Here is a 24205-nt window from a genome sequence, read left to right as displayed (position 1 = left end):
AAAACTAACCATTTACAAATTCATATGCACAGAGAGTAATTCAATAAATGAGTGAGAATTGCACAATCTCAAAAGCAGTAAGCATCATTCAGGAAAAAGTCGATGGCTGTCAGGGTATGGAACCAAGCAGGCCAATAGCTTCAGCAAGTTTAAAAGCAAAGCATAGTTACAGCCATAGCTTACATCAGAAGACAATAAGCAAGGAAAATCCTTTTTAAGAAAGTTAATTTATCATGTCATGAAATCACCCATTAACAAAAAAGCAGCCATTTTTGTTGGTCTGCAGCTGAATAAGTAAAACCACAGATGCAGAAGAGAAAACAGTTTGGTTTACTCAAAGAATTGTCAGATTGGACTGTGCAGCAGTTACATTACCAAGAGCTGTGTACTGAACGTTTCATACCTCACTAAGAAATGAAACAACAAATGTGCATGTGGTAAGTTAGCATAAGCAGTGTGACAAATGCAACTAGGGCAGCAGATGAAACACCAAACTGTTCACAGTTATAACAAGTGTTACAAATAATCTACATCAGCTGAATTTAGTGTTGTAATATACTGCAATTCAGTGGACAAAAACAAAAACTAACACATGAAGGAACAAAGCAAGATGTTGGCTTGACAGGTAATTGCAGTTATCTTTAGAGCCACTGAGTCTGAAACAATAATTACAGTTCTGATGGTTCTTTGGTTCAATCCTCGGCTGGGGTGCCTTCTGTGCGGAGTCTGCATGTCCTCCCTGTGGTCACGTGGGTTTCCTCCGGGTGCTCCGATTTCCTCCCACATCCCAAAGACATGTTGTAGGTGGATTGGACACACTAAAATGGCCCTAGGTGTGTGCGTGCATGTGTGTGCCTTCTGTGGAAGGTTGGGTGCCGGGCTGGCAACTCGACACTGTAAAACTCCACTGCCAATCATGAGCGGATGGTGATCCGCTGTGGTGACTCCTAACCAGGAAAAAGCCAAAAGAAGAAGAAGTAATGGTAATACAATGGATATCCAGACATAATCTAAATGCAAATCAGAGCATAACATAACATAGCATAAAAAATAACATACATGTAAATAAGCCAGTGGTGGGAAACTGAGTCATGACAAATCAGCTGAAGTACTACAGATCACTTAAGGCAGTTGCCTGTCCTTCTTCCATTCTGAACAGGAAACTTGTGCACCTTTAAAGGATTCAGCTGCTGTGCTGTGTATCACCAACCTGGAAAATACTTCTTCCCATTCATTACACTCTGTGTGAACATGTATTTTCTCCTACCTAACTTAACCCCTGTTTGTTTGATCTCCAGCTCACTGCCCTCCATCCAGGCCTTTATCACTGCAGATACTTTTAGCATTGTAAGTGATATAGCAGTTAATAAGTTTATAAACACACACATGCACACAAGCACACACACACACACACACACACACACACACACACACACACACACACACACACACACACACACACACCCACACACACACACACCATTTGTCCAGTGGTATAATTCCTGTTACAAAGCTTTCACTTACCTGCTGTAAATAAATGTCCTACCCATTGAACGAACAGCCAGCGACCAAACACCTACCCATTTCACGAACGAAGCAAGCCCACAATCCAGCCAGCAACCAAAACACCTACCTGAAGCAGTAATCCATGAATGCAGCCAAGCCCGCGCAATGAAAGTCCCGCAAGAGCAGCTCACCCATCAGTCCTCATTGGTTCTGCCTGCAGCCGAAGCAGTCCAGACCTCCTCTTCTGTGCAGTCGTCACCGCACAGATTCCTGGGTGCATTGCAGCAATGATTGCTGGGTACCTTTTTGCTTCTATCCAGACTGCTGATAAAGGCAGTCTGAGGTCTGCATGCGCAGAGGAGTCGGGACTCATGTTTTTTTTTTTTCTGTTTTTGTTTTTTTAGTTTTAAAGATTTTTCTTTTGTTTTTTCTAGGTGGGAGGGCTGCAGTCCGGCAGTCCGATAGCATGAGCCGCCCCTGGTCACTGATATATTTGAGTGGAACAATCAGCATTACTTGGCATTGGTAGATTCTTATTTGAACTGGTTTGAGATTGATTTACTACCTAACCTAACATTCACTGCTGTTACTAAGCTGAAACATCATTTCTCAGTCCATGGTAGTTCACACAAAGTTATTTTTGACAATAGTACTCAGTTTACTAGTCAGTTGTTTTGGAAATTTGCAAGAGAATTGGACTTTGTACATGTTACTAGTAGTCCAGAATATTCACAGTCAAATGGTCTAGCTGAATGTGCAGTGCAGAGTGCAAAGCAATTACTTGGGAGGGCAAAGCGTTACAATAGCGATGTCTATTTGAATTTACTACATCTCAGAAACATACCCTGTGACGATATATTTGTCTTGCCTTCTCAGAAAATTCTATCTAGGCAAACCAGAACAATACTGCCTATCAGTTCCAGTTTGTTGAGGCCTAAAGCTAAGAATAACAAGACTATTAGATCTCAACTACTCAGAAAGCATTCTTTCCGGAAGTCTAGCTATGATGAATTGAGCAGATTTCTTCGTCCATTGAAAGAAGAGATAGTGAGGATACAAACAGTGAAAGGTTTCGACCAGATTGGTCATGTTACAGGTATATGTACTGAGCTGAGATCCTACTTTGTAGAATCTTAGGGAGTACAGGAGAAATCGCAGACATCTTCTTCCTGTATTAGAATATCGCAGCATTGTTCCTGTGATACAGACTCTAGATCTCAGAGCAACCTAGATAATGTTCCGGTTCCAAAACGTGTCTTAACTTCTACTTCCATTTCTAATGATGTTCCTGATGTCCCAAAAGTTGAACATTCCGCAGAGACAGTCCCATTTGCTAAATCTGATTCCAATTTCTATGTCACATGATTTGGGTGTATTTTCAGATCTAGTGTGAAATACACAGCGATGTCGACTTAACTGTATATATGTGCATTTAATTCTGTATAATTACATGACCATGAATTATTTATATTGATTGCATGTCAATTACGGATTTCAACATTGCATGACTATTTCTCAAAGAGGGAGGATGTAGAACAGAGTGTGTGTGCTGTGTCTTTAAGAAGCATTTCAAGGACTGAACGTGCATATATAATTAGCGAGCACATGCTATACTCAGTGCCATTTTGAGAGTGCAGAGAGTGAATATGTATGAATGTAATAGCTAGTCTGTTTATAAATTTATGTCAATATTTTTTTCATTTATATAAATGTATGATTGCCAATGTCATACGTGATAATTTAATAAAGTTGTTTCCTGCTTAAACATAAAGTCATCGGTTCTCTAGGCATAGAGAAATCCCTCTCTAGGGGAAGCAGAAACCAACAGATCTGACAATGGACCCTCTCAGATCACAGGCTCCCATCGTCCTGAGTCAGATCTGAGGTATCTAATGCCAAGGCTCTGAGGGAAGAGACAGCCCTCTGAAACTGAGCTATCTAATGCCGAGGCTGTGAGGGGAAAAGACGGCTCTGACAGCTTCGGACTCAACTCAAAAACCCCAAAACTCAGAGAAACCATCGGAGTCGAAGAAGCAAGACTCTTTGGATCTGAGGAAGATGTCCCCAGGGGTTTTGAATCCAATGGCTCCAAAACCAAAGCATGGATTGGAGAAACTGAAATTAATGGTGGTTTGGCTCGATGGAGGCTCTCAAGACCCAGTGGGGTTGGAGCCAAAAGAACTCCCATTGGAATTTGCATCTCAAGGAACTTCCTCATCATCCTATTCACATCTGCCTTGGATAGCTTCCTGGAGGATCAGACAGAAGCTGTTGAAGAGGGCATAGAATGTCTTATGGGCAACTGCTCAAGAAATTGAGAGGGCAACCTGGAAGACATACACTCCAAAATCAAAGGTGTGCTGTGTATCTGAGGGATCTGAGCCCAACAGTTGAGAAAAGAATAAAAATTGCAACATCTGATTAGCATTTAACTCTGACATGCCCATACCTAGTATGGTACTGTAACACTGAGAACTGCTCACTGCTGTAAATGTTGACTCTTCAAATCCTGACAACATTATAACTGTACTTTTGTTGTCTGGTAGAGGTCTGTTTGTAACTGTAGCTGTTGCATCTGTATCAGTCAGTCCATAATTCCATAACTCCTTTTCTGTAAACAATTAATTATACTGTCATTCCTCTCTGCCTTAAACAATGTTAGATAAATCATCTGTTTTGCTGCTGGACTGCCACCATCTTTATAGATATTCTGAAAATCATTTTATACAGACTAGTGACATCATCTTGAGCTATGGTATGCTTTTCTTTACATTGCCATGAACTCTGTACATTATTAACACTTGTGTTTGCTGTATAAGATTAATCTGTTTCTGCAGAACTGCCTTAAGTCTCTGCATGCCGATCCCTCTCAGTGCAATATTTGCACTGGTTTCTGAAAACAACAGACTAAGATTTATTACATTCCGATAATTTGTATCTGAAATCAAACTGCTAATGTTAACTTGAGACGTTGAAAACGTCTGTATGTGTTCTGTCCTGAAATCTGCATGGCATATACACTGGCTGCATTTATGTCAGGCTGATCTGTATTTGCAGTACTTTGACTTAACTCTGAATTTTGAATTACATTTATTTCTGAAGACTGTAAACTAAAATGTATTACAATTTGCACATTATTTAAATCTGAAACTATACTGATATCACACATTGAAAATACTGTTGTTTCTGTAAACTGATTCATACTGTGGATCATGAGAAAGTTTCTCCCTTGCCTCACTCATTACTGTTTGCGTCTCTGTTTAACCCTTCTGAGTCTAGAAGATTTAACATTCCTGAACTAATAACATTTAAATTTATATGAATATTTCTAGAACACATCTTATAGACTGCTTTACCCAATTTTTAACTTTAAACTATATATTTGCTGGAGCTTTTACATTAGCAGTCTTTAAACTTTTTTGAGATTTACTGTCTGGTTTAACTAGAAAATGCATTATAATAAAAATGAATGCTTACATACGAAAAATTGAAGGTGGATTGCAAAGATGGCAAGGCATCTCTCAGCTTCTTCAAACTCACTCTTGTAAGGATTCCCTTGCCTCTTCGACATTACACTAGAAACTTGAAGGTCTGTCATCTTCTTTGGAGATTGTGAAGTTTTCCAATATGTTGCTGTTAACTGGATAATGTTCTATACACTGGTACCATGCAGGGCTGTCAGCTTTCTTGGATATTCTGAAGTTGTCTGATACTTTATTGCAGATTTTTACTGAAGTAATGTCTTTAAGGAACACTGCTGCTCATTACATTGCACGTAGTCTGCCTGCGAACAGCTGTAGAGTTGCAGGGTTGTTACGAGGTTTTTAGGCTCACTTTAAGCTTCAATATTGTCCTTCCCCCAGCCACACTGGATTGCCATTGTAAGAACTGAAATAAATGTCTTTATCTTTTAATTACACAGAGCTGTGCTGAGCAAGTAGCAGATATCTCTGTTTCTCCTTTATGTGCCAAATCTTCTTGTACCTTTCAGCATTAATGTCTGTATACACTATAGGTCTGATAAATGTGGTTTATTATGTAGCAGGAGCATACAGTGGAGGTAGAAAGACAATCCTGTGTTACTGAGTCAATGAGGAATTCTGAATATTTATCTGGAACCCCAGATAGGTCAGAAGAGGTGATACTCATAGTAATGACTCTTGACATCTGAGAAAAGACTCTGCAAAAATGAGTAAGTGATCTATAAAAGGAAATATGTCAATGCTATTCAGTTTGCAATGAGTTATGATTGGAACTAGACACTTTGTAAACACCCTCGGGGCAGTAGATAAGCCAAAGGGTCATTATGAGAACTGATGATATGACCCAGACACAGGGAATCAGAGTACTTTCCTGAAGTATTTGGTTAAGGAACTGTGAAGTTATGCATCTTTTAGCTCTAATGTTACCAGAAGATTTCCCTGTACAATGAGAGGTAACAGACTCTAAAGTAAACCATTGAATTCTGGGACTTTCTCATGCAGATTTAGGAAGGATTTACAACTGCTCTCCAAGAAAACTATTTATTTGGTACCAGAAACATTCTGGACTAGAAGCCTTTGCCCCTCTGGCATTTTTTTAAATCTTTATTGAATTATCACTTGTGACATAGGCAAACTAACATTTATATAAAATAAAACAAACCATATTTGTTCACAGTTACAAACATTATACACACATTGTTCTGTACAATATAATCAATAATCTAATCAATCCAACATCAGTTCCTGCCTTCTCTTAAACCTCATTCCACCTCCAAAACATTTGTCTGCATGTATTTTCCCACAATTCCTATTTTTCCTAAAGATCCCAGTTCCAGTTATTTTCTCTCTTTTACAGTATTCACTATTTTAAATGTGGTTGGTTTAGACTCTACTTTCCATTTTCTAGTAATTGCTTTTTTGGTAGCCACCAGAATTAAACTTAAGAAGGCCTTACTAGTTTTAGGCAATTTATACCCTGTATCCCAGATCAAAAAAACATTTCCTTAGTTATGCCCATTTGCTCACCAAGTATTTCTGACAGAGTACTCCGTAAGGAATTTTTAAAATCTGTCAACTCATTGTACTTTCAAAGCAATCATTCTCATTTACCTTTTCTTCCTCATCACACCTCCAACATTTGCCATCTACCTGAGGAAAAAATTCTTTGGAGTTTGCTTGGGGTTTAAAAATACCTTTGCAAACACTTCCAAGCAAAAATTCTACCTTTGTCCGTTCGATTAATGGCACTGGTTCTATGACTCCTGAGGTAAGTAAATAGTGACAATCTTGAGGAAAGCTTTCTATTTGGTTCAGAGGGTAGAGAGGCACTTCCCTGAAAAGAAGTATTTGTATCTAAAGCCAACTGAATACCTCCTGAACCACCTTTAACAACCAAGAGTCTGTCACAGTCTGTTGACAAAGATGAATGTAGAGAGTCTGTTGCTAGTAAAGATTTTGAGAGATGAAAGAATGCTGGTATAGTCATTCTTAGGTTGTAGACTGTTCCCTTTTAGGAAATGATTCTTGTTTCTTGTTGTTCCTCTTCTGCCATATCTTTATTTTCCTGTTTAGCTTTGTGAAGGCAGTGCTTGTCTGTTTTGTTTCTTAGACATGAAAGGCAATCTTGGAGATTTATAAGGGGTGGGCTGACAAATCTGGGAAACTCCCTAAATTAATTTCCCTTATCATCAAATTGTTTGAGGACTTGTCTAGCAGACGGGTCATATAAAACTTCCTTATCTAAAACTGTATTCAGAATTACAGACTTTACCTCATTAGAAAATTTTTGATTATGTACCCAGACTTACGACCACAAAATTGTAGCAGAAGCAGTGTCCCTAGACATGATATCTGCACAATCATATACATCCCTTAATACATGTTTATATACTTGAAAAATGTTAGAAATAATAGATTTGAGGTAGGCACTGCATTTAGGTAGAAGTGTGGCAGCTAATTCTCTCAAACGCTCTGCACAAAAGAGCACAAACTAACTTCCACATATGGGTCTGAAAGTTAAGAATTCTATATGCCAGTAGAAGTAGAAAAAAATTATCTTACCAAATCTGTCCAATATCCTCCCATCTTTGTCCACAGGGTAAGGGTTGGAGGATATCAAGTGCTTGTTCTCTGCTGGCAACAACATGGAAATGGCTGCAGGGTCAGATGTAAGGCGAGAAAATAAATGCTTGATGGTTTGTAAAACTTTATAAAGCGTATCTGCTTTTTCGGAGACTGAAAGTTGTGAATCAGGGTTCTTACAGACAGCACTAAATACATCCTCCAAGGCTGGCACTAGTAGAGATATAGGCATAAAATGGCACATGAACACTTGTAAAATATCATAATATTTCTTCAGTTCAGGAGGAATATCCATTTTTTTCCCACAAAAACTCCTCATTCATCCTGGCAGCAGTCTGAGAAAAGGAAAATTATTTTAGAGGAGGTTATTAGGGTCAAGTTTCCCCTGAATCTGAGATTTGGGCTTGAGAATATGCAGAAAAATCCCTGTCCCTGTCTATGCCAGAATCATCTAGCATGTCTTCCTCTGGAATGTTTCTACTGACCTGATTTATAGGTACTGCATTTTAAGTACCAGGATTAACTGTCAGTAACAATTTCTTGGCTAAGGTAAGAAATTCATCTTTGCTAACAGACACCATTTCTTTGGATGAACAGTGTTTAATCTTTTGTTTTTCTTTTCAGATATCCCTGATGACATCTACTAGAGGGTACCTTATCCCTATCAAGAGATCTCTTCCTCAGCATCTAGCAGCAGTCCCCAGTATGTCTCATTGTTCCAGTAAAGATGGTTCTTCCATGACCAGTTTAGACACTGGAACAATCAAAGAGGATGAGGCTGACCCCCTCATCATGGTGGCTAAAAGGACTATACCAGAGGAATTTAGAGAGCTAAGTAAGTTGTCTGAAGAATGAATACTGGCCACTGCAGAGTCACCCATCATTAGTTAAGATGAAGACTGAGCCCAGGGAGTCAGAAAGGGCTCTTTTTTTTTCTAGGAACTGTGGAAGTTGAAGATGGACCAGCAGGAGCAAGGTAAGTCCAGATGCTGTGGCCAAGGAAAATGCTTGATACGTGGTAAGGATCACTGGAATGAGTTGGTTGGAAGGTAAGTTCTTAAAAAGTTTGCACAAGCAGCGTACTTATACCTACACACACACACACACACACACACACACACACACACACACACACACACACACACACACACACACACACACACACTCCCTAAAATACTAGTATGTTGTTACAGAGTGCACATTAGTACTACATAACCCATAGTTGTCCCTCTCCAATTTAAACACTTCCCCATATAGTATTTTAAAAGTTTACTCAAGCAGTACATTTTGACACAAAGTTAGCCCCCAAACTAACCAAAGCTAAAGTAGCAGTCCCAGACAGGAAACTTCTGATATCAGAAAAATACTGAGTTTCTTAGACGGAACAGCTAAAACTAAATATATTAAATAGGAATTTTTTAAATCCACATATAAAAATAAATATTCCTGAGTGGAAGTGTTCCCCAAGGGGACTTATCTGCCAGAAAGAAGCTGAAGGCCGACTGCTGCTCTTATAAAGCTTCTTGAGCTGCTTCCTCATGGAGTAGCAAGAAAGCACTGAAGATTTTCCACTCTGACTGCTGAGTTTCTCTCCACAGGGCTTCCCAATCAACAATAACAGTAAAAGTGTGGGAGTGAGTCAGAGCTTTAGAAAGCTGGACGGTTGTTGTATCTTAAGGAAGAAACAACCCATGTAGCCTAGAGGCTATTGCAGCAGTGGGAATAGTGAACATCTTAACTTTGTTAATCATGCTGCCAGATCCCAAAACCATAAGACCAAGCTCAGCACTATAACATTTATGCAAAAATTATCACAGTGTTACATTTCACATAATCATCAGTAATTTAAAAGTTGTAATCATCTGCCTTTTGTAAAACATTAATTTTATGTTCATTAACGGTTTTCTGATTGTCATTTTGTGCATCCAATGTGGAATGTTTGCTTTTTTGAGAGACCTGAAAAAGTGATTTTTTTCATACTCATATTCTTAATAAAATCGCGTCAGGGCCGGCAACTCGGCAGTAAAAATCAACTGCCAATCATTAGCGGACCGGGGTTTCGCTGTGTCGACCCCTAACCGGGAAAAGCCTAAAGACACAACAACATTCTTAATAAATTCTAATACAGTCAATCATTCAGATTTTTAACAGACTAAAGTCACTTTTTAAGAGTAATGAGCCTGTTTTCTTTATTTTTTTCTTTTGCTCTGATTTCCTGATAACTGAAAAATGTTACATTTAAGAAAAGTTATCTTTCTGTTTTCAGTTTTATTTGACTAATTCTTCAACCATTTTTCTAGGTTCTCCTAAACCCTGAAGTGATTGACAAATATTTATTTTTAATTTATCCTTCTGTTGACCAGGTTAGGCTCACTAGGCTTGTGGCCTTTTTTCAGGGGAGACACAAGGTGGTACTCAGCACTAACAGAAATAGGAGAAAGTCACAAATATTTCTGTGCAGCACATGCCTTCTATAAACAAACAATAGTTAAACAGTTAATATTCTGTGCAGAAGTTAATTTCTAAAGCAGTAAATTAAACAGGAGACAGAAAAGACCATTTAAAACAAGAGTAGACTGTCTGACTATAGGACACATTGTAAAGAAAAAGTTTGTCAATTTCCCCTCATTGAGTATCTTTTTATTAAATGCATTGGACACATTGTAAAGAAAAAGTTTTTAAATTTCTCCTCATTGAGTATCTTTTTATTAAATGCATGAGTGACAATGAGAAATACAATCAGTGATGGTGGAGAACAGCCCTACACACAGAGTTAGGACTGTTTCCCTTTCTCATTTATTGTTTGGTACATATACATAGCAGGATGTTGATGATGAAATGTCCTATATGAAGTGGGGGAGCAGAAGGATTTGGTGTCCTGCTTTACAGTGTCTCAGGAGCTGAACTTTTTATGGACTGCTACTCACAGACTTTCAGTGATATTGACAAAATGCCTCTCAACCAAATTCCTGTTTATTTATTTGCTTATTATTATCATGGTTTTATTTATATGTATGTTTATGTTTACCTGCTCAATAATAATAATTAATACCTTCTGGAAATACTTTTTCTTCTTCTCTGACCACCTCATAATCTATGCTCTCTCTTATGTCTAGATAATCTCTAACCTCACCTGTTTCTATCCACTTTCCCCCTATAAACCCTTCCTCAGCTTGCTTTGAGAAACTACAATGTCTACACTACAATAAGAAATTATATCAGATGATTGTATAATACAAATGTCAGCTATAATAGCATAGAATGTAATTTCTGGTGTACTGTACGGCTTGTATATTTTTTATACTTTCTTGTATACATTTTGCATAATCTCTGTATGTGGAGCTTTTGTCCCTGAGCCTCTGCTGAAAATGGGTCTTATCCCAGTCGGACTTTCCCGGTAAACAAATGTAAAATAAATAAATAAATAATCTAACCTCTTCCTTCTCCTTATATGATAACTAAACTCCTATGCTTGCTTTTGTTGGAGCTTTTCTTCCCGGGCCTTTACTGAAAATGAGCTCTTTTAGGCCCAGTGGACTTTCCCGGTAAACAAATGCAATAAAATAAATACATAAAAATAAATAAATATATTTAACTGTGTAAGCTCACAGGTCACAAGTATTACTTTTCAGGAGGTGACACAGGAGCACTGTCTGGTCAAATGACTTGCTCAAAAATCACATAGTAGGGAAACGGAAATGGAAGGAATCAAACCTAGTGTTTCTGCCTACATGAAGCAACTGGTTAACAGCTCAGAGCCTCAATCATCTGTGTCAGCTTCCATCACTAGCATAAAGATAAACCTAACCAGTTTAAGTGGAAAACGGTCCACTCTCTCTGACATCAACTCTGCTTTGTACTATACTTTTCTCAGCGTATGAAGAAATGAGTTTTTAATTTATCTTCTTCAATGGTAACTACTACCTTCTGCCATTCAAGAATTAAAATCTCTGTCATGCAAATCTTACTATTTAATGGTCATCTGCCTAGCTGAATTTAATAGAGTTGAAACTAAAATGGAGACAAAACAGAAAACATCCAAGTTTCTGTTATAGTTCAACTTCACCAGGCTTACTGGCTGAAAAGGAGGAAGTCAAATAATATTAATTTATTCTGATGGGTGATCCTGGTCTCTTACCTAGCCACATACTTTGATCATTTCCTCTATATCTGATAAGCTGATAGTCTTGCTTAACTTATAGCTTAGTTTACCTTACTTGAATATGGACAATGTGACAGTCAGATTAGTGACTATGGGGGCAGGTGCATACCTCAGGACAGACTCAGATGATACAATTGTAGACCAAGGGAGGCATGGTTCCTGTATCAGCAAATGCTGAAAATTTTATTTTAATTAGCGTGCTTTGCTCCTATGCTGTGCTGGATCCAAAGTCTTCTTAAGATACAGTCAGTTTACTGCTGAATCAGAGACACAGAGCTTTGCAATGACTCCATTTGTAGTCTGTTTAAAGCACCAAGCCTTTCAAATTGCACACTGATAAAGAAATATATTTTGCAGTTATAAGCACAGTTACAAATAACTTATTTTATAACAAATGACATGTACTCTTTCTGTCAGATTGTAGCATATATTTACAAAGTTTTCCTTCTTTACAGATATGAATGATGACTTCTACAAAATACCTCTCTCTGTCCCTTTCTCACATAACTGAATTACTACAGTTGTTATATAGAGTGCTAGTCACGCACATAGATTGTTATTTCCCCTTGGTATCTTTTTTGGCCTTCTGTGGGAAGTCACATAATGTCTGTTTTTAGACTTTTCTATTGTCCTTTTGTGATTTACATGTAAGCACTTTTGCTGATGTGAGGATGCCATTAACAGAAATCTGAAAGGAAACATCTGTACAAGCTGTTCCTATTGAAAAAAAATCACGTATTGCTGAATTTATAAAAAAGGATGTCTGTTAATAGATATTTGTTCTGCAAACATGAGAAAATCATGTAATCCTTGCTTTCCAATATTGCTTTATTAGGCTTTTTCTTTTTGATGCTGTGAAGAGAAGCCTGTTTGTTATACATACAGTATGAATGCACATTTTACATTGCTAAACTCTATACATATATTCAAGCAAACTTTTTATTCTATGCTTTATCTTTCAGCATAGTTACAACAGAATAAATTTCAGCCTTATATTCATAATATCTAACAAATTCTACTAAATTGAATGATAACTTCTTAATTAGATTAATGTCAAATATTCACTTAAAGTAAGATTATTAGAATTCTCCATTCATGACTTGTAGACACAGCAGTCATAAATACTGGCTAACCGAAATGATAACTTAATCCTCATGCTGGCACATATTTTTAACTCTCACTTTTTAAGACCACTGTAGAGCCTGAGCCTGGATTACCCTTTAGCACTGAATATGTATGCATATGCTAGCAAGGACCTGAGGTAAGGGAACAGTGAAGAATTAATCTTTACCCATATAAAAGCTATTTGAGTACTGTTCTTCACAACACTGTGTTCACCAGATGCAAGTCTCTGTCCAGACTTTCCACATACACAGTTTGTGGCTCTAGATCATAAATGAAAGTGGTAAAACTGCAAATATTCTGCTAGTAAAGTAATGTTACACAGTTACCGTGGAACTTCCTTTTGAGGCAGAATTTATTGTAAAGGTGTAATAACAGTCACTGAGATAAGGCTCCATATATAACAAGCTAAAATATGGTCTGAAATGTTAAATACAGTCTAACTTACAATCAGACATTCCCCAAATTTAATGCAGGATGATGATATATTAATTATCAACAACTTATCATTAAGGATGGGACTGTGGACTTTTAAAATGTGCTCCCTTAAATAAAAAGTGCACTTGCCTGCCTTTCTAGATAGAAAATTGGAATCTCAGATTCCAGTCTTGTTTTCATGTTTCCCACTCCAGCCAGAACCAAACTGAACTTAAAAAAATGTGACTAGAAGTGAAAACACATAAGTCTCTTGGAACTCATCCTAGCATGCCGATTCACTTGATGTTTGGAGAAAGGAGGGATAGCTTTCCATATTCATAACCTTCCACAAAAACTAGTTATGTTCCAAAATACTATCTTCATGCTTCATAAACATTATGCGTTTCATTGTTTGTCTCCCAATGTAGTAGCCAAAACTAAAAAAAGGAATGTAAAAAATAGCAGAAGGGAAAACTGCCCCAGTATTAAAGCTCAGTCCTGCTTTCTGCTTCACTTAGCTTGGTGATTTGAAATAAAATGACCCCTTTTCAAATTCATATTCAAATCCTTTCTTACTTCAAAAATTGTTACCATTCTGGATTTTAAACTGCCACCCATCATAAGGCATTCTTTATAAGGGTGGTCAATCGAGATGCTTATTACCCTTTCTAGCTAAAAGTAAACTGAAACATGAAGAATCAAGAAAAAAAAATACTCATTCTTTTAGCATCTAGTTCTGTATGCCTTTGTCTACCTCATTCTGATTGGAGTTTGGAAAAAGAAAAAGAAACAAGGCAACTGCTGGGACTGTCAGCCACTTTGAAATATTATAGCTGGTCTTTCTAGAAAATTAGTGCATAGTGCAATACAAATTAGCAGCCAAGCAATGAGTGTAGGGATTCAGAGACAAACAGTAATGTGTGTCTTCTAATCTGTGAGCCACCCTGCAAAGTGAACTCCTGAATATTAGCATTGCAGAACCACATGGCACTCATCTATCAATCCCAGCCACTTTCTTTTAGTCAAGCTACACAATATCACAACTGTATTATCTAAACTAAACAAAATTGTTGTGTGAACAAATCACTATACAAACAGCTCTCAACAGTTTTCCTGAAATGAACAATAGCTTTCTTAATAATATTTTGTTTTATAGGCATTTTGTGGATGATTTGTTTTTGATATGGAATGGTTCTTTTTCTGCATTTTCAGAGTTTTTATTATATTTAAATTCAAATACTTTATTTTTATGGTTTAAACATACCATACATTATACCCAAATAGACTTCTTAGATATTAGATTGTTTAAGGGAACCACTGGTAAAATTGAAACTACATTATTTAAGAAAGACGTCAGGAAAAATGCATACATATCTACACAAGCATAGCATACATCCTCCCCATGTGGTTTTGCAAATATAGTGTAAAATCAGTTTACCTGTGTGGCTAGACTAAATACAAGAAATGAAAACATGGATATACAGTTTAATGACATGGCCAATTATTTTTTTTTTAAATAGGCTATAAGGAACATAATGTAATGAATATAATAACACAAATACAGCAAGATAGCATTAAGCCTATATTTTCTGATAATCACATTACTTCAATAAGCAATAATAATAAAGTTAAGGACACAAAAACAGCTTTATTTAGGTGTGTTCTACCCTATGATGTTCACACTCATCAAATACAGGATAGTATTAAAAACACTGGTACATGTCACAATATATTCCTACTTTTAAAGACATAGGAGTAGATAAGCTAACATGTGGGTATAAAAAAATCTAGAAACTTAAAAAACATTTTATGTTACAAGGAACATGAGAAGAATATAAACACAGCATCTATATCCAAGTATGGAACCCAAAAATGTAACAATTGTCAATACTGTAGGTATTTCTCTACAGAAACAACTTTGAAGCATCCAGTTAGGCTAAAACCATTTCATCTTAGATGCCATGGGCATGTAATACTAACTACATAATAAACATGGCAAAATGCCTGATCTATAGTGCCTTTTATATAGGTAAAACAAATAGAAAGTTCAAAGAGAGAATTTGTGAGCATATATCTGCCATAAGAAGTCAGCTAGACACAAATGCACTATACAGGCATATTAAACAAACAGACACATCTCATGAATTTTGCTTTTTTATTTTACAAACTATACAAGAAAGCTTAAGAGGTGGTGAGCTGAAAAACCAAACAGAAATGATTGAAAATAAGTGGATAATACATTTTAAAGCACACTGTCCACCTGGTCTCAATGAAACTGTGAAAATAAAGCTAGTTCTAAAAGATAAATGAAATAAAATTAAATAATTTTGATATACAAATACATGTACAAGTTTTAACATATGGCTTTTAATTACATGCAGATATTTGTATTTTCTAGTATTCTTAGTATGTGTAAAGTATTGATTTATGTATTAGTCTTTTTGTGTGTGTTACCGCTTTAAAGCTGAAGTCACATGACCTTTTCCTTTTTGTATTTAAGTCATGTGTTTTAATTCAGCTGACTATTTGCCTGAAGAGGCCTGTATTGTTGAAAGTCTAGTACTTGCAATTTCTTGCAGTTTAAGTAATGAGTATCGTGATGCCGGTTTACTTTTTATATTGTTTTATTTTACTTGACTTTTTAGTACACTGACATTATCCAAGTAGCAGAATTATTTTATATTTGTGTTTTTTTTTCTTTTTTCACCCATGGACATGGCAACTCGATACAGCTCAGTACCATCTACCAGCACACATCAACAACCGCTAATACCAGCAATAAATGATTTTCTTGAAATGGCTTCAAATCCACTTATGCAAGGTGTTACTTTGGATGATGGGAATATGGTCGACAGCTCAGATGGTCAGCATGTGTTTATTGCTGCGTGAGTCTGAAACTAAAATGCAGCAGTTTAAGAGACTGCAATGCCAGTGGCTATCATTTGATGTGTATATAAAATACAAGTTAATTCCTAGGGGCCTATGCATTTTAAAAATGCCCACTTACAGGGATAAATATCCCACATTGTTAAAACAATAGCAGGTTTTAAATCTTGACTGCTCAATTCAGTATATGAAACTTATGAACCATTTTTTTCAGCCTGTTCAAGCTCAGTTAAAATCAGAACTTATGCAATAATATAATGACCTTATAGCAAAGATGGAAACTAATTCTCATTCAGCTCTATTAGCAGAAACTATGGAGCAAATTATTGCTTTTGAAAAACATTTAACAGAACAAAAAAAAATGTAAATTTGACAGAGACATTCATGATTTTAAACTTGGACATGTCTTTGCTTGGTCAGGTCAGCTCCCATGTGCAGTCAGGAAGCAACAACAACCAATAGCAACAGATAAAAATATACAAGAAACACTATTGGATATACTTTCTGTTGAGAAAGCTGTTTCAGTGACTACCATTGTGAATCCTGTAAATTCTGCACATAATCTCCTGAATTCTATGAATGTGCACACTAATACATCAGTTCTGGTAGATTCCAACATTGTTTCGGCACTAGACCCTTTAGAACTGCCTTCAACGCTAAAAAAGAAGTTATGTACTCACCATAACGTTCCATGTGAGTTGTTCATCTCACCTTCATTCTTTACTGATGGGTTCAGAGCCGAGGCCAACTGCAAAAGCTCAAGGTCTTCAACCAGCTTGAGGCTACCTACCTATCCCATGATGCACTCTGATCTTCCCTCTGATCTTGTTTGCTGCCTGACTACCTAGTAGTATAAATATGCCATTCAGACAGCTGGCCAACAGACAATGCACCATATAAGAAAAGTGATGGACCACAAGTAGACTGGATGGTGGTTGGAGGGTGGGATGTAAGAATGAAGGCGAGATGAACAACTCACATGGAGCGTTATGGTGAGTACATAACTTCTTTATGTGAAGTTGTTCTATCTCGCCGTTCATTCTTTACTGATGGGTAGTGTCCCAAGCACCATCTTTCTTGGGTGGCTCATGGCAGAATATTCTTCAGAACTGTGGAACCAAAGGAGGTCCTGTCCCTGGAAGCCTTGTCTACTTTGCAATGAGTGATAAAGGTACGAGGTTTTGACCAGGTAGCTGCTGCACAAATAGAATCTAATGGCAACCTTGCAGAAAAGGCTAATGAGGTTGAAACAGCTCTAGTAGAGTGGGCCTTTATTTTTTTGTTGCAAGGGAGCATTCTCTGAATTATAAATGAAAGAAATGCAATCTGATAGCCATCTTGACAAAGTTACTTTTGTCACTGGGGCACCCTTTTTTGACTCTGAAAAGGAAACAAAGAGCTGATCCATTGATCTGAATTGTTTCGTTCTATCTAGATAAAATCGGAGTTGTCTATGAACATCAAGTTTGTGCAGCATGTGTTCCATCCTATTTGTGTATTGAGGAAAGAAATCTGGCAACTCAATGGATTGGTTAAGATTTGTCTCAGAACAAACTTTTGGTAAAAAGGATGGATTAATTCTGAGTGAAACTAACTCTTTCATTATGGAAAATCAGATAAGGCGGTTTGATGGTCAAGGCTTGCAACTCAGAAATCCTCTGAGCAGAAGTAATGGCTATCAGAAAAGTGGTCTTCCAGTCTTCCTTGAAAGGAATTTTAAAGGACAGGTAAAGGCTGGTTCAAAAGGAGGTAATATGATTCTGGAGAGAACAAAATTTAGATTCCATGGCATGACTGAAGCCCTGATTGGTGGCCTCAAATGAATGGCACCTTTAAGAAAAGCTTTAGTGAGTTGATGCGACATGACAGTGGAGCCCTGGAAGCCAAGATGAAAGTTTGAGATTGCTGCTAACTGAACTCTGATGGTAGCTGCAGCAGCTCCTTCATTGAAAAGTTTAATTAGAAATTCCAATATAGATGGGTTCGGAGCTAGATAAGGATCAACATCATTCTGAGATGCCCATGAGGAAACTCTCTTCCATTTGCTAAGATATAACTTTCTGGTGGATGATTTATGAGAGGATGTTATAATATGTTGGGCCTCAGCTGAGAGGTTGTAAATCCTGGCTATTGTCGGAATTGGAGCAGCCAAGCTGTCAGTTTGAGGGAATGAAGAGAAGGATGAAGAGCCCCCGAAGGATGGGTCATGGGTCCAGGATCCAGGGTTCTTCCAAAAGATGAGGCTGGAGGAAGGGTAACCTGATTTGCTGAGGCCAGTAAGGTGCTATTAGGATCATGGTCCTTCCCAGAATTTTTGCTATATGTAATATTTTGGGAATCAGAGGGAAGGGAGGAAATGCATAAATGAGACCCAGGGGCCAGTTGTGCACCAGTGCATCCCTTAGAGCACCCCCCTGCAGGGAAATCAGGGCAAAGTAGCTGCTGCATTTCATGTTTGTTGGGGTTGCAAAGAGATTGCAGCAAGGCTGGTGCCACCTGCAGAATATTCTTTCTGCTATTTGTTGCTTTAGGGACCACTCATGAGGCTGTAAGATTGCCCTACTTAGCTTGTCTGCTATCACATTGGATTTCCCCAGGATGTGCACTGCTATCAGAAAGCACTGGGAGGAGATTGACCACTGCCATACTCTCATGGCCTCTCGACACAGAGGGTAAGACTTGGTTCCTCCTTGTTTGTTGATGTACCAAACCACTGACATGTTGTCAGTCTGAATTGCAATTGTTCCCAGAGGTAGAGAGTCTTGAAAGGACTGCAATGCTAGAAGTTCCACTCTCATCTCCAGAACATTTATATGCAGATGAGCCTCGCTTTTCTTCAACGTGCCTTGGGCTGTTCTTCCCTGATAATGCCCCCCCCCCCACCCAATCAAGGAAGCGTCCATGGTCACCATGGCTATGGAGAATGAATGGATGTCCCCAAGATACATGTTGAGACGTCAGCCACCATTGAAGGTCCTTCTTGCATGTATTCATTATGATAATTTGGTGTGACATTGGACGTTCCAGAAAAAGACCATTGAGAGAAAAGGAACCATTGTCGAACTTGCATGTGCATTCGAGAGAGGGGGATGGCAATAACTGCTGCCACCATCGATTCTAGCAATTTGAGTACCATTGAGACTGGGGCTTTTTTTCTTCGAAGCAGGTCTAATATTTGTTTTTGTAATAGACAAATTATTTCTTGAGGCAGAGTTAATGTCATTGAAATTCCTAACGATATAGGCTTAGAATACATTAGAGCATTTTTGACACACAGTGAGCTCACACCTCACATGGTAGATAGATGTGTATCCCTACTCGAAGTGATTCTTGAGAACAATGTGCTATGCTATGAGAACAGCTACTATTTACAAACCAAAGGAGTAGCGATGGGCACCCCTTGTGCCAACGCTTACGCCAATTTAGTTTTGGCACACTGGGAACAGCTTTTTGTGTTTAATCAAGATTCCATCTTTCTTGACTCACTGTTATTCTACAATAGATTTGTGGATGATGTCTTCCTTTTATGGGGAGGCACTGTTGAACATCTTTTAGACTTTATTGATTATCTCAATTCAACCACTGATTTTTTGAGTTTTGATTTTGCACATTCCTCTAGACATGTGGATTTTTTGGATGTGAGTGTGTTCAAGAACAGCCATAGTTTTGATACTGAGCTATTTAGGAAAGATTGTTGGAGGAATAATTTACTCCACAGAAATAGCATGCATCCTCAACACGTCTATAGGAATATTGTTCAGAACCAGGTCATGAGAGCCTCTAGATTAACTTCTACATATCCAGCATATCAAAAACAGAAGTCGGATTTAGTTACTAATTTTACTAATAGAGGCTACAACAGGAAATCAGTCCTTGAAGCTGTTTCTGAAGGTGACAACAAGAGGGATAACGAAGCCTTACCCATCATTAGGAGACGGGGTATCCAGAGCACAAGTTCTACTCAGGTAGTTAGACCTCAGACCAATAGGATTATGATTCCATATACTAATAAGAATAAACATGTTCTGAAGATTCTTAACAGACACTGGAATCTCCTTACGGTAGATGACAGTATAAAATCTTTAGTTGACAATAGACCTCGAGTCGCTTACAAGAACATGCTGTCATTGAATAGGCTACTTTGTTATGACAAACCTCAGATGATTGACAAGACAAGTGCACGAATTGGTACTTTTGCTTGTCTTTCTTGCAAACAATGTAGACATATAGCTAACACTGACAAATTTATACATCCTGACACACACAGGATCTATATTTTCAAACATGATGCTAGTTGTAAGTCCACTAACTTGGTTTATCTAGCCGAGTGCCTAGCATGCAACAAGTTTTATGTAGGTATGACCACTAGGTCGTTAAGAGAACACATAAGAGAGCATATTTATGCGATATCTAAAGGTAATATACTGAATGCCCTTGCAAAACATGTAGCTGAGGCAGGTGAAAATCATATCTTTAAATTTCTAGTCCTTGAACTGGTGAAGACAGATAGTAGATTAGGTAATGCTAAGAATAGGGTTGAAGAAAGAGAAGGCAAGTGGATTACTAAGTTACAAGCACACAGGTTTGGGCTTAATGAAAGGCTTTCTATTAAGCCTTTTTTAGCCTCCAGACCATTGAAACATTGATGTTTATCTCTATGTTATTTTTATATAGTTGTTTTTGTATTAAGGTTTTTAACAATCATGTTTCGTTTACATGTTCTTATATATATGTTTTTATTCAGTTGCAATTTTATATATTTTTGGGACTCAACTGTTTCTTTAAGTCAATTATGACATCATGCTATTGGATGTTTAAATGAGATTGTTTTCAGCAGCTTTTTATGTCTGATGAAGCGTTGGGTGTCAACGCGAAAGCGCTTACTACTACTCTGCTGCAGTTATTGTTGTCTACAATAAAGAAGAGTTTATTCCACTAGTGATTTTCTTGGACTTATTCGTTGAATTTTGAGTATCAGCTTGTGGTGCACTCCCTATCCTCATTTTTTTCTACATGGTTTCAAATATTTGAGGGGAGTGCTTTACCTGGCAGTGTGTTTTTCTTTGGTCATTGAAACTGTGTTTAGTTCTGCTCCTATAAAGATGGTCTGCTGCAATGGCAATAAGGCAGATTTTTCAGAGTTGATGGTAATCCTCAATTGATTGCAGAGATTTATGGTTGTGTCCCTCACATGAATAAGTTGATGCTTGGTGGTGGCAGTGAGGAGCCAGTCATCTAGATATAGAAACACCTGAAATCCCAACCATCTCAGATGAGCGGTGATTACTGCCATACATTTGGTGAACACTATGGGGGCTGTAGTGAGACCAAAGGGCAGTGCGTGAAACTGATAATGGTTGGCTCCCAGCCGGATGCGTAGATGATCCCTGGATGGTCTGTCCATCTTTATGTGGTAAAAAAAATGTCAGACAAAACAGCTCTGGGTGAGGAGCCTCTTCAGAATCAATGCAATAACTCAAACGAACAAAATGAGGCTCACCACAGCACGAAATAAAATGAAATAAGACAATTTAATGACTGCAGTAACAAAGTAAGCTCTTTCACGTTTTCCAATGCTTCATCAGACTTTTACAACTGCTAACAACTCAGCATACATTTAAATAGTGTTACAATACACCTATTGGCCAATTATTTAGTTGCATCACTACAAAATCATTCTCATTTAAAAGCAACACTCATGCAATAACAACATTTCTTAGAAAACTTCTAGAATATATAAACTATTAATAAATACACTGACATGAATATGAATACATACATAAACCTTTTAATTTTAATGAGCATAGGAACGTGCTGCTAAAAATGGCTTGAGAGTTACTTTCTCATTCAGACCATGTCCCCTATAGCTTTGTAACCTAATTATCCATCTATTTTCTCATTCCTCAGTGTAATTTTTTATATCCCCCAATCTATCTGTTATTCTAATCAATTCTAAAACACTAAATTTAAATTTATATGTCATACCTTTGTCTAAAATGTGTCGGGCCAAAGCATTGTGTTCATCTTCTCTATTTATTGCATAAACATGCTCTCTGACCCGTTCCCTAAGACTCCTATTCGTTTTTCCTACATAAAAACATGGGCATGTCTGGCAGACAGCTATGTATATTAAATTCCTTAATTTGCAATCAGCATAAAAATTAAATTTATATCTATAGTCCATATCGGGATGTATAAAATAATCAATCCCTGACATATACGTGCAATGATTGCACCCTCTACAAGGTAGCGTACCCTGTCTATTAGATAAAATAGGTATCTTTTTATTACTATACTCATAACATAACAATCTCTTAAGTGACTTGTGTTTTTATATGAAAAAATAGGTCTTGGACCTACTATCTCAACTATTCTCTCATTTGCAGTTAATATACCCCAATTATTTTTAATTATTTCTCTAATTCCCATATTCTTGTTTGAATAAGGAATTACTATTCTGTTCTCATCCTTCCATTGTTCCTTATTAATATTCCCATTATTATTCCCACTCTTGTATAAAAATGGTTTTCCTTTTCCTTTTCTTATTGAATCATTAATTTGATAAACAACTTCGACTTCTTGTTTACTGTATCCTCTTGATGACACATTTTTAGCCAACATCTCGTTTCATATTGTAGCTTCCATCACTAGTAGTGAGGCGTGACATTCTTAGAGTCTGACCTCTCACTATATTATGCTAAACATGTTGAGAATGTATGCTATTTCCAGCATGGCTTTCTATATATCTCAGAGTGTATTTTTTCCATTGTTCTACAACACCTGAACATCTAAAAATTCCATCTTCTCATAGGAATACTTCTGTTCAAACCTTAAGAAATCTGTTGTACCATTAATATATTCAATTAATTCAATTAATTCTATTTCTGTGCCTTCCCATGCTAAAAACACATCATCTACAAAACGTTTGTAGAATTTTATGTGTTTACTATATATGGTATTTGACAAAATATAAGTGCTTTCCCAATATGCAAACACAAGGTTGGCATAAGAGTTAGCACATGGGGTGCCCATGGCAACCCCTTTTTTCTGTAAATAATAAACATTGTCATATAGAAACACATTATTATTTAGCACTAAATCAAGTAAAGCTAGAATCTTAATGATAGAATTCCTAGATACCCCTTTTTCAATCAAAAATAGTCTCAGGAATTCCATCCCTGTACTATTCGGAATCGATGTAAACAAAAAAAAAACACATCTAGAGTAACTAATAAATCATCACATGCCCTTTCCTTAAGTAAAACATATTCACCATAACTTTCCAAAAAATCTTGCGTATCTCTCAATATAGAGCTGGTGTTGTTAACAATTGGTCGAAGTTGCTTCTCAATGAATATCAAAGCCGGCTCTATGAGCCAACCACCACCTGAGACTATTGGCCTCATAGGTGGGTTAATAAGGGTTTTGTGTACCTTGGGAAGTCCCCTTAGGGTGGGAATAAGAGGATTTTCAACCAACAAATACTTATATAAATCACCATCAATAGTATGGCACAAAAACATATCATATAATTCAGATTGCACATTCTTAATTCATTTATTCAACATTACTCCATTTAATACTTGATATGTGTCAGCTTCACCCAACATAGTCATCATATTATTCATATACATTTCAGCATCTAAAACTACAATAGCACCCCCTTTATCAGCCTGTCTAATAACTATTGTCTAATTTTCCTGTAGCTTCTTAATCGATTGGAACTCCTCATAAGTTAAATTATAAAATTCAGACGTATTTTTCGATTTATATAATTCAAAAAAGTCGCATTTGCAGGCTTTTTCAAATGCCTCAAGTAGAGGGTGTCCTTGTGGTATAAAGGTAGAAGGTTTGCAGAACATATTTCTACTACCTACAGTTGTATTATCCAACAAAAAACTTAGACCGACTTTCCGGGTAAGAAAGCCAACCTTAACAAACTTGCCACATCCTATTACAGCATTGCCAGATTTGCTACTGGCAACCCTTATAGAACACATCACTGTGTGAACCTAAAACAACTAGGATGGGTGGAATTTCAAAACCT

The 24205-nt window shown here is 37.2% G+C and overlaps 1 long non-coding RNA gene across 1 annotated transcript in view; it reads right to left on the bottom strand.

Moving 5' to 3' along the window:
* Positions 1–15880: 15880 nt before the first annotated feature.
* The window catches only part of LOC122804977, a 201460-nt gene continuing 193135 nt past the window's right edge, over positions 15881–24205 (bottom strand). The window contains exon 3 of the long non-coding RNA XR_006365259.1: positions 15881–16169. This is a non-coding gene — a long non-coding RNA (uncharacterized LOC122804977). The remainder of the gene's footprint in view (positions 16170–24205) is intronic.

The sequence above is a fragment of the Protopterus annectens genome, chromosome 6.part0, assembly GCF_019279795.1.
Source record: "Protopterus annectens isolate FY-2018-M chromosome 6.part0, PAN1.0, whole genome shotgun sequence".
Taxonomy (NCBI): domain Eukaryota; kingdom Metazoa; phylum Chordata; order Ceratodontiformes; family Protopteridae; genus Protopterus; species Protopterus annectens.
This window is presented reverse-complemented; position numbering and strand designations above follow the sequence as displayed.